The sequence below is a fragment of the Grampus griseus genome (genome assembly GCF_964374135.1).
Source record: "Grampus griseus genome assembly, chromosome: 19".
Lineage (NCBI taxonomy): Eukaryota > Metazoa > Chordata > Mammalia > Artiodactyla > Delphinidae > Grampus > Grampus griseus.
The window spans coordinates 23,787,688-23,800,565 of NC_139013.1; positions in this window are offsets into that span (position 1 = coordinate 23,787,688).

Consider the following 12,878-nt stretch of genomic DNA (forward strand, 5'->3'; position numbering starts at 1 on the left):
CTATACAAACTTACGAGTATATTATATACACTGCTTTTCCAAATACTCCTTGCAGGCTTAACCCTACGTGAGGAACTGGGCTATGCACCCAGCACTTACAACAGTAGGTGTTCTGCAAATTATTGATTGGCTGACTCTACACAGATGATCCTGTTTAGCGCCTACACACAACTCTATGAAGTAGGCATCATGCCCATTTTACAGATGAAGAAACTGAGACTTAGGGGGGTTAAGGAACTTGTCTGAAGTCCCCGCCACCAGGAAGTGATAGAGGCAGGACTGGCACAGCAGTTCTTCAGTATTGAAGACTTCTCCGCAGAAGCAGAAAGGGTAGAGGCCTACCTCGGTTCCCCTCCAACTCTCTGGCTGGTCAACATCTAAGGGCCTCGTCACCCTGAGATGCTGTCTTTCTTTCCATAGAAAGGGTGGGGCAGGCTCACAGGAAGCTGGGTCACCACCCTTTGCCTCCGGCTTCCCAGAGTAAAAAATAACTTGCTGTTCCCGGAAGTATGTGCATACTGCAGGAAGGACATGGAATATTAGTCAAGGCTCCCTTTGTTCTGCAACTGCGGTAAAAAATGTAGCTGCCTCTCTCTCCAGCTCCGCTCCCTTCTCTCCCATCACCACCTCTTGTCTCCTCTCATTCAGAATAACTGGGAGAGCTTGTACTGGAATTCCAGTTTTTCCTAAAGTGTGGAAAACTCGTCCCTGCTGGTATGGCAAACGATCTTCACTGGGAAACAGCCAGACTTCTAAGGAATCGTAATTGTTATGTATGTCTTTCTACAGTCCTGTTTTTGGCAAGAAATACCGGGCTTCCAGTTATTACAACAATCAAATATTTCCCTCATAATTAAATTTAAAACGTGAGTTGATTTTAAGAAAAGTGTTAACCGGTTAACAACTCCGGTGGTGTGGAGATACGGCCAGAATCACAAACAAGGATGTAAAGGGCTCGAGCGTGGGAAATACTCATCTTAGTTCAGAGCCCAGTACACCATCTCTTAAGAAGGGCTGTGCGAATACCGGCAAATTTTTTGGAAGAGCCCCGTCGGTGAGTCTAAGGGCTGGCTCTAGGCCGGCCCAGGAGCTGGAAGGACAGGAGTCTTGGCTGTGCCATTCCCCCTGGGGGCCTGCGTGAGCCTCCTGGCTCTGGGCCGAGTTCCCCTTTTCTGCAATTGAGGAGGTTGCTGCCCTTCCAGCCGGCGCCTTCTCCTTCTTTCACCCTCCTGCCAGCTCTGGAGCTTAGACCAGGAGACAGTGTAAGGGGAAACGATTTCATGTTTCACATGCACACTCGCTTCCTTATCAAATACTCCTTGCGCCCCTCTGTGCACCGGGCACCTCTGCTCTCTCTAGGAAAGTCGTTACTTAAGGCCGTCTTGTCTCGGCCACCAAAGCCCAGGGCGCCACCTGCTGTCCCCATGGAGCCAGTGCAGCCTCCGATTTCGAGCCCCCTTCATCCGGAGGGAGAGGATGAGAATCCCCGGGAAATCCGGGGACGCAGGTCTTTTGCGAGCAGTTGGGAAGGCCGAAAGGGGATGCAAAGTGAATGGATGTGGGCAATTGGAAGAAAAGCCTCCCACGGATGGAGGGGCCCGGAGAGAACCGAAGGAAAGTGGGCAGCCGCCGCCGCCGCGTCTCGCCGTGCTTTTCTCTGGGATAAACGCTTACCACTGGCACCTCCAGGCGACCAAGGGGCACTGGGTCTGCTCCCCACCGCATCCCCGGGTGTGGAGAGAGCAGCTGGGGAGCTGCATCAGAATCTCAATAAATGGATGATGAATCAATTTAATTGGGACAGTGCATTCTTTTTCGCTGCTTTAAGTGGAAAGGAAAGCGATGCAAGATTCAAGGTACAGAAAAGGCACCTCCTCCCCCCGCCGCCCCGCAACACACACGGAAATTGCTCCCCAAAGCTCTCTTTCTCAGCAGTCTCAGCGAGGAGGTTGGAACTCCTCTGCGTCCAGAATGACATCTCCATGTCCGTCCGCCTGGGCCTGCCACCTCCCGCCCCCACCGCCAGCGCCCGCCCTCCTTCGCCTGGTGGACGCTTGAGCAAACAGCTCAAAGTCCAGGTAGGTTTTGCAGCTGGATGCCGGGGTGCAACCAGGAGCACAGGCTCTCCACCTAAGGTGTTCTCTCGCTTTGGTCTGAGTTGGTGGTGGGGAGGGGGGGTGTTAGAATCGGAGTACTCTGGTCTCACCAGTAGATTCTGGGGCAGTAGGTTTGGAGTGGAGTCCTGGGAGGCAGTCTCCCCCGCCCCTCCCCCCCGCGATTCTTGTCCTTCAAGGGTTGTACACCACTGCACTGGCCTGAAAGGCACTCCTTTGTCCAGGCTTCTTCCAGGCGCAGTGAAAAAATAATTGATTGTGGATGGGGAACTTACTTCCTGCGAGGTACTGCACCTGGGCTTCATGAGAATTCTCATTTAATGCTCACCACTGCCCTTTGAGGGGGCACCGTCTTTCTGTACATTTTAAAGAAAGGGGAGACTAAAGCTTAGAGGATTACTTGACTTGCCCCAGTCCAGTAAATGGCAGGGACAGGATTGGAATTCAATTCATTCTGATTTCAAAGCACTTTTTCCCTAACTTTTCCCAGTACAACAATTCTCTTTTTTCACGTTATTTGGGTATAACGATTTTAGAGTTAATTTTTAAAATAGGCAATACAGGTATGTGGTTCAAAAATTTTTCAAAGTACTAAAATATATTCAGTACCATTGCAAAGCAATGTGAATACACTTAACATTCCTGACAACTGCGCTTGAAAATTTAAAGATGGTGACTTTTATGTTATGTGTTTTTTTTTTAACCACAATTTTTAAAAAGAGGCGTTCAGTAGGAGGATTCTCTCTTGCCTTTGTCCCCTGTCTGTCTGGTGACCCCTCACCATGGGTAACCATCGCTATTAGTTTTATATGGATCTTTCCTTTTTAAAGTACACACGAATACATACAAATACATCCCCCCCCCCTTCCTTTTTTGCACAAAGAGTAACAAACTGTCCGTACCAATCTGCATCTTATTATTGTCATAGGACACTATATCTTGGAGAACTTTCTATATCAGAACTTCAAGAGCCCCTCATTCCTTTTTAAAATTAATTAATAATTAAAAATTTTAAATTGAGGTATAATCAACGTAACATTATATTAGTTTCAGGTGTACAACCTAATGATTCAACATCTTATACCTTAACTACAATAAGTCTAGTTAACAGAAACTTTTTCTTGTGATGATGACTTTTAATATCTATTAGCAACTTTCAGATATTCAGTACAGTATTATTAACTAGAGTCGCCATGCTGTACATTACATCCCCATGACATCTCTTTTCTAACTGGAAGTTTGTACCTTTTAACCCCCTTTGCCCATATTCTCCATCCTCCCACCCCCTCCTCTGTAGCTATGGGTGTGGTTTTCGTTTGCTTGTTTTTTACATTTCACATATAAGTGAGATCATATGGTATTTGTCTTTCTCTGACTTGCTTCGCCTAGCATAATACCCTCAAGGCCCACCCATGTTGTTGCACATGGCAGGATTTCCTTCTTTTTTATTTTTTAATGATTGAATGGTATTCCATTGTGTATATACATATACATCACATCTCCTTTATCCATTCACCCATGGATACTTAAGTTGTTTCCACATCTCGGCTATTGTAAATAATGCCGCAGCTCATTGCTTCTGTTAGCTGCTAGGGTAGCTCATTGTACAGAGACCATAGTTTCTGCTCACCACTCCCCTGCTGATGGGCCTTAAGATATTTTCCAGTCTCTTGAAGACATATTGGTAACTAGCACCCAGAGGAGCCCGTTCAACTTACCTAGAGTTTAAACCATGACCTCAAAATAAAATGTATGGCTTAGACTCACCCTTGAAAACCGACAGCCCATGTTCAAGACTCGGCCCCTTGCCTCAGTAAATCCCAGGCTGTTTTTCCTCCAGTGCTGGAATGGATAACGTGCCATATGGAGTAGCAGGTGTGCATTTAGGGGCCTTGGGGTCCAAATCAAGTGTCTTTACACACTGCAGTCACCCACGTTGTGGTCAGCTCACACCGTGAGAGACTTTTGGCATACAGGGCCCAGCAGATTCACAGCCCCCATCTCATGCCCTCTCTGGGCTTGTTGGGTGGAGTGGTGGGTGGAGTCACTCAAGATATTAAACTTCTTTTGGGGGGTAGGTGGGAAGATGCATACAAATGAATTAATGTAAGTTGCACACGAGGGTGCTGGGGTGCCACCTCTTGCTGTGCTGCATGGTAGTGGTCACTCTCCATAGGTGCTCTGATGGCCCTTCCATTAGCGCTTTCTCCCACTGTCCCTCATTAAACCGTGAGCTCCTGAAAACCCAAAGTGGAGACCTCGTTGTTCCTTGCCATTCTCACAGCCTTGAAAGTATGACTGGGGCACAGGCAACGCTGGGTGTTGACCACGTGCCAGGGGCCTGCTCAGCACCTTATTCAATTGCCTCACTTAATCCTGGTAACAACTCCCTGAAGTAGGTGCTATTGTTATTCTCAGTTTTGAGATGAAGAAAATGAGGCACAGAGAGGTCAGGCTACCTGTCAAAGTCACACAGCTCCTAAGTGGCAGAGTTGAGATTGTGAGTCTGGGAGGTTTGGCTCCAGAATCTGTCCTCTTCACTGCTCTGCTGCCTCCGTGACCTTTCCTCTTTGTCCTGGAAAGTGAGGGAGGAAAGCTGGATCGTGTTAACTTTAATACTTGCTTTAGCAAAAGTGTATTGTGAGCCTCGCTCTGCTACTAATTAGCTGTTTTGACCTTGAGACAGTTAGTTAATGTTTTTGTTTCTCATCCATAAAGCAGGGACAATAGTACTGAGTGCATGTGGCTATCGTGAGGGTTCAGTGAATTAGGACATATGAGGAGCTTACACAGAGTAAGCATTCAAAGAGTGTATGCTGCTAGGCAATGGGCCAGGTCCTTTAGGCTCTTGGTACTCAAGGCAGCATGGGCATCACCTGAGAGCTTGTTAGAAACGCAGAATCCCAGGCCCCTCCCCAGACCAGCTGAAACAGAATCTGCATTTTAGCAAGGTCCCTAGGTGATTTGCAAGTGCATTAAAGTCTGAGAGAGCTCTGCTCTGTAGCAATGACTTTCAATCCCCCTTCTCCCTCAGAATCCCAGGCCTGACTCCTGAAACCCTGCATGGTGTGCGGGGGTGAGGCTGGACCATCCAGTTTTATCAGCTCCTTCAGCCTCTTCTGAAGGTTGGGGACCAGCCAGGCTTGGGAACCCAGCTCTAAGAGCCAGCAGAGGTGAGTGAATGAAGCAGTTTCTGCACTTTTTTTTCTTTTCTTTTTTTTTTTATGGTACGTGGGCCTCTCATTGTTGTGGCCTCTCCCGTTGCGGAGCACAGGCTCCGGACGCGCAGGCCCAGCAGCCATGGCTCACGGGTCCAGCCGCTCCGAGGCATGTGGGATCCTCCCGGACTGGGGCACGAACCCGTGTCCCCTGCATCGGCAGGTGGACTCTCAACCACTGCACCACAAGGGAAGCCCAGTTTCTGCACTTTTGATGTGACAGGGTAGACACTCTTTTGGCTGTAGTGCCCAAACTTTTTAATCTTTTTCTGGGTCTGTCTTTCATCCTTGCCCAACCTGGAATTTTGAGAAATGAAGCTTTAGTGACTCACGCAAGAAAGGAGGTCAGAGACAAGAGTGCCACCCTGTGGCAAGAGCCTGGCATTACCATCCAGAAAGCCGCTGGTGAGGATAAGAACTGAGTGACTTCTGTCTGTGGTAACAGGATGTTGATAGCTACATCCTACTGAGCCTTTCTTATATGTCGGGCACTGTGCCAAGTCTTCCTCATGGATTAGTTTATTTGAAGCAGGTACTATTGTTACCCCCATGTTGCAGAGGTAGAGAGGGATGAGGTGATTTGATCAGGCTCCCTCAGAGGTGAAGGCTGGAGCTGGGAGGGAACTCAGGGCAGCCTGGCTCTAGAGCAAACAATTATAACAGTTTTGATATATTTCCTCTGTAGCAAAAGAAGGAGGCCTTTCTGGTGTGGACCCCCAAATTTTCGACTATTTTTAGACCTGTGCTATTTTGTTTACTGGAGCCGGGCAGTCAGAGACCTGGGTTCTGGCATGAGCGCCCCTCTCTTCTACCCAGGGAGTTGCAGGTAAGTCATTCACCTAATCTTTCTGAGTTTGTAGAAGAGGGGGTAATACTATTTGAGCTGTTTACATTATAGCATCTCTGCATGCTCTGCAAGAAGGCAGCATCTACAAGCCAAGGAGAGAGACCTCTGGAGAAATCAACGCTGCCAACAACTTGATCTCAGACTTACAGACTCCAGAACTGTGAGGAAATACATTTCTGTTGTTTAAGCCTTCCAGTCTGTGATAATTTGTTGTGGCAGCCCTAGCAGACTAATATAAGCCCCCAAAAGCAATAACCTCAATCCAGACAGAGCATATACAGTGGAAGCTCTGTTTAAAAAATGGGGTCTCCCTATGGAGAACAGTATGGAGGTTCCTTAAAAAACTAAAAATAGAACTACCATATGATCTAGCAATCCCACTCTGGGCATACATACAGAGAAAACTATGATTTGAAAAGATGCATGCACCCCAATGTTCATTGAAGCACTATTTACAACAACCAAGACATGGAAGCAACCCAAGTGTCCATCAACAGATGAATGGTTAAAGAAGATGTAGTATATATGTGCAATGGAATATTACTCAGCCATAAAAAAGAATGAAATAATGTTATTTTGCAGGAACATGGATGGACCTAGAGATTATCATACTAAGTGAAGTAAACCAGACAGAGAAAGATAAATATCATATGATATAGCTTATATGTGAAATCTAAAAAAAGTGATACAGATGAACTTACTTACAAAACAGAAATAGACTTACAGACATAGAAGACAAACTTATGGTTACCAAAGGGGAAAAGGCAGGAAGGGATAAATTAGGAGTTTGGGATTAACATATACACACTACTATATGTAAAATAGATAACCAACAAGGACCTACTGTATACTGAATATTTTGTAATAACCTATAAGGGAAAAGAATCTGAAAAAAAATGATATATATGTGTGTATAACTGAATCATTTTGCTGTACAATTGAAACTAACACAACATTGTAAATCAACTATACTTCAATAAAAAAATTAAAATTAAAAATAAAAAGGGGGTTTGGGTTGACTACTGTTACTATCATGTTGAGGCCTGGTCTTGGGTCACAGTGGTGACTTCAGGTGGTGTTTCCCAGAGTGTGGTATGTGGAACATGGTGGTACATGAAATGATGTTAGAGGTTATATGGATGAATGTAATTCTATATATATAATTTTTTAAATTAGGAAAATATTAACATATCATACTCATGACTTCATGGTTATTATTGTTTAGAGTGAGCTAAGTTAAAAAATAATAAACTGAGGCTTCCCTGGTGGTGCAGTGGTTGAGAGTCCGCCTGTCGATGCAGGGGACACGGGTTCCTGCCCCAGTCCGGGAAGATCCCACACGCCGTGGAGCGGCTGGGCCTGTGAGCCGTGGCCGCTTAGCCTGCGCGTCCGGAGCCTGTGCTTCGCAACGGGAGAGGCCACAGCAGTTAGAGGCCCATGTACCACAAAAACAAAAAAAAAAAACAAAAAAAAACTGATTTGAAGTTGATTTAAAGAAAATTAGATTAGTTGGGTGATAAGTGAATATAACAATGTTGGCAGAATAATGAAGGTGTATTCACATGACTGCCATTGGGGGAAATGCTGAGCTGAGGACTGACTGTATTTCTGGGAAGATGGCTGTGTGTTGAGAAAGGCTGCTGCCATGTGCATTCCCCCACAAAGTGCTACACCTCTGTTTATGGATCTGAATGAGCTTGAATTTTAAAATGATTCAGTACAACATAGCTGCTCCAAACTGCTAAGTCCACCATAGATTGAATTACACAGAAAAGAGGGAACGGAGCTGGGGAAAAGGACTTGGACTGTAAGAAAGGGAATTCCGACTTCCCTGGTAGTGCAGTGGTTAAGAATCCACCTGCCAGCTAACACATATCCTTCTCAAACTCTTCCAAAATATAACAGAGGGAGGAACACTCCCAAACTCATTCTACAAGGCCACCATCACCCTGATACCAAAACCAGACAAAGATGTCACAAAGAAAGAAAATTACAGACCAGTATCATTGATGAACATAGATGCAAAATTCCTCAACAAAATACTAGCAAACAGAATCCAACAGCACATTAAAAGGATCATACACCGTGATCAAGTGGGGTTTATTGCAGGAATGCAAGGATTCTTCAATATATGCAAATCAATCAATGTGATAAACCATGTTAACAAATTGAAAGAGAAAAACCATATGATCATCTCAATAGATGCAGAAAAAGCTTTCAACACAATTCAACACCCATTTATGATAAAAACTCTCCAGAAAGTAGGCATAAAGGGAACTTTCCTCAACATAATAAAGGCCATATATGACAAACCCACAGCCAACATAACATCATTCTCAATGGTGAAAAACTGAAACCATTTCCACTAAGATCAGGAACAAGACAAGTTTGCCCACTCTCATCACTCTTATTCAACATAGTTTTGGAAGTTTTAGCCACAGCAATCAGAGAAGAAAAAGAAATAAAAGGAATCCAAAATCAGAAAAGAAGTAAAACTGTCACTATTTGCAGATGACATGATACTATACATAGAGAGTCTCAAAGATGCTACCAGAAAACTACTAGAGTGAATCAATGAATTTGGTAAAGCAGCAGGATATAAAGTTAATGCACAGAAATCTCTTGCATACACTAATAATGAAAAACCTGAAAGAGAAATTAAGGAAACACTCCCATTTACCATTGCAACAAAAAGAATAAAATACCTAGGAATAAACCTACCTAAGGAGACAAAAGACGCGTATGCAGAAAACTATAAGACACTGTTGAAAGAAAGTAAAGACGATAACAAACAGATGGAGGGAAATACCATGTTTTTGGATTGGAAGAATCAACATTGTGAAAATGACTATACTACCCAAAGCAATCTACAGATTCAATGCAACCCCTATCAAACTACCAATGACATTTTTCACAGAACTATAACAAAAAATTTCACAATTTGTATGGAAACATAAAAGACCCTGATGAGCCAAAGCAATCTTTAGAAAGAAAAATGGAGCTGGAGGAATCAGGCTTCCAGACTTCAGACTATACTACAAAGCTACAGTAATCAAGACAATATGGTACTGGCACAAAAACAGAAACATAGATCTATGGAACAGGATAGAAAGCCCAGAGATAAACCCATGCACATATGGTCACCTTATCTTTGATAAAGGAGGCAAGAATATACAGTGGAGAAAAGACAGCCTCTTTAATAAGTGGTGCTGGGAAAACTGGACAGCTACATGTAAAAGAATGAAATTAGAACACTCCCTAACACCATACACAAAAATAAACTCAAAATGGATTAAAGACCTAAATGTAAGAAATGGAAATAAAAACAAAAATAAACAAATGGGACCTAGTGAAACTTAAAAGCTTTTGCACAGCAAAGCAAACCATAAACAAGAGGAAAAGACAACCCTCAGAATGGTAGAAAATATTTGCAAATGGAGCAACTGACAAAGGATTAATCTCCAAAATATACAGGGAGCTTATGCAGCTCAATATCAAAAAAGAACAAACAACCCAATCCAAAAATGGGCAGAAGATCTAAATAGACATTTCTCCAAAGAAGATATACAGATTGCCAACAAACACATGAAAGGATGCTCAATATCACTAATCATTAGAGAAATGCAAATGAAAACTACAATTAGGTATCACCTCACACCAGTCAGAATGGCCATCATCAAAAAATCTACAGACAATAAATGCTGGAGAGGGTGTGGAGAAAAGGGGACCCTGTTGCACTGTTGGTGGGAATGTGAATTGATACAGCCACTATGGAGGTTCCTTAAAAAACTAAAAATAGAACTACCATAAGACCCAGCAATCCCACTACTGGGCATATACCCTGAGAAAACGATAATTCAAAAGAGTCATGTACCACAATGTTTTTGCAGCTCTATTTACAGTAGCCAGGACATGGAAGCAACCTAAGTGTCTATAGACAGATGAATGGATAAAGAAGATGTGGCACATATATACAATGGAATATTACTCAGCCATAAAAAGAAACGAAATTGAGTTATTTGTAGTGAGGTGGATGGACCTACAGACTCATACAGAGTGAAATAAGTCAGAAAGAGAAAAACAAATACCATATGCTAACATATGTATATAGAATCTAAAAGAAAAAAAAAGGTTCTGAAGAGCCTAGGGGCAGGAAAGGAACAAAGATGCAGAGGTAGAGAATGGACTTTAGGACACGGGGAGGGGGAAGTGTAAGCTGGGACGAAGTGAGAGAGTGGCATGGACATATTATACACTACCAAATGTAAAATAGACAGCTAGTGGGAAGCAGCTGCATAGCACAGGGAGATCAGCTATGTGCTTTGTGATCACCTAGAGGGGTGGGATAGGGAGGGTGGGGGGGAGACGCAAGAGGGAGGAGATATGGGGATATATGTATATGCATAGCTGATTCACTTTGTTATACAGCAGAAACTAACACACCATTGTAAAGCAATTATACTCCAAAAAAGATGTTTAAAAAAATAAAAAAATAAAAATAAACCTTAAAAAGAAAAAAGGAATCCGCCTGCCAATGAAGGGGACACGGGTTCGATCCCTAGCCCAGGAAGATCCTACATGCTGCAGAGCAGCTAAGCCCTACTACTGATCCTGTGCTCTATAGCCCATGAGCCTCAACTACTGAAGCCCATATGCTTAGAGCCCATGCTGTACAACAGGAGAAGCCACCGCAATGAGAAGTTCGTGCACCGCAAGGAAGAGTAGTCCTGGCTCGCCGCAACTAGAGAAAGCCCATGCACTGCAACGAAGACCCAACGCAGCCAAAGATATAAATAAACAAACAAACAAACAAATAAATAAATAAATAAAAGGGAATTCCTATGGAATAAGGTGCCTGCTCCATGTTCAGCACACACATCGAGAGAAGGGAAAACTGTCCTGTCAAGATCCGTTGAGGAAATGAGAGAAGAGAGAAAATGCAGGAGGAGTGGGACAAAATGCCAGTCGCTTACAATTGCTTAGCCCTTAGCAATTGGCAAAGGTCTTACAGGCCTGTTTTCTTGACTGGATTCAATGATATTCTGTAGTCAAGCTGGGTGGGACATGGGGAACTCTTAAACACTGTGTTCTCCTGCACCTCCCTTCCCAGTCCCCTTGGCCTGGCTCCTGCTTCATCACTCCAGCAAGCAGACCCCTCAAAGTCACCAGGGCTCTTGATGATCACCCCAGTTTTGCAGACAAGGAGCCAAGGGCCACCAAAGTGAAGCCACTTCCTTGACTAAGGCTGTCCAGCTGGTGGGGGGCAAAGCTGAGGAGCTTTTTGTTCCTCACTCTAGGGCTTGTTACGACCTAGTATTTCCCTTTCTTTACCTGTTTGCAGGACTGTTGTATGGATGTGACACTACTCTGTCTGGGCAGCTTAAGAGTAAATCTGGGCCTCAGTGGGAGAAGATGTCAGCAGAGGGTGGAGCTGGTAGGAGAGGGTAAGGCCAGAGGCAAGTTTCAGCTCTGTTATCTCACCAAGAAAATTCTCCTGACTTCCTTGTTTCAGTGGTGTCATGCTTAAAGTCTCCAGGCCTGAGATTTTTAAAAAACAACTTTACTGAGGTATAATATACGTACAATAACATGCATCCCCTTTTTGTGTGCAGTTCCACGAGTGTTGATAAATGTTTGCACCCAGGTGTCCACCACATTCAAATATAGAACAGTGCTGTCACTCCACGTTTCCTTGTACCCACGGACCTCTGTTCTGCCACGAAAGATTAGATTTGCCATTTCTAGAGCTTCCTGTAAATAGAAACATGCAGTAAGTATTCTTTCATGTCCGGCTCTCTCAGCATGTTTTGAGACTCATCCAAGTCACGTGTATTAATTTTTTTTTTCTGACTAGTTTCCATTGTATGTATATACCCTAATTTTTTCATTCATTTATCTCTTGGTGGACATTTGAGTTGTTTCCAGTTTTTGTCTAATATGAGTGAAGCTGCCATGAACATTCCTTAAGATTTTGTGTGGAGGTATACTTCCATTTCTCTTAGGTAGATACCTAGGAGTGGGATTGCTGAGTCATACTATAATGGGTAGCCTTTAAAAGGAAAATGCCAAATTATTTTTCAAAGCGATTTTGCCATTTTACATTCCCTTTAGCAATGTATAAGGGTCTTGGGTTGGGTTGCTCCGTGTCTATACCAATGCTTGATAATATCGATCTTTTGATTTTTTTTTTTAAACCTGACTGTTTTCTTATTTTTAGCACTGTGGGTTTTTTGTTGTTGTTTTGGTTTGGTTTTGTTGTTTTTTTAAAAATATTTATTTATTTATTTTTATTTTTGGCTGCATCAGGTCTTAGTTGCAGCACGCAGGATCTTTTGTTGCGATTTTCGGGCTTCTCTCTAGTTGTGGTGTGTGGGCTCCAGGGCATGTGGGCTCCGTAGTTGTAGCACATGGGCTCCAGAGTACATGGGCTCTGTAATTGCAGCACTCAGGCTCTCTAGTTGTGGCATGTGGGCTCAGTAGTTGTGGTGTGCGGACTTAGTTGCCCCACGGCCTGTGGGATCTTAATTCCCCACCTAGGGTTTGAACCCGTGTCCCCTGTATTGGAAGGTGGATTCTTAACCACTGGACCACCAGGGAAGTCCCAATGTTGGTCTTTTTAATATTAGCTATTTTATCGAGTGTGCAGTGGCATCTCTTCATTTTGATTTTAACTTGGACTTTCTTGATGACTAATGATGT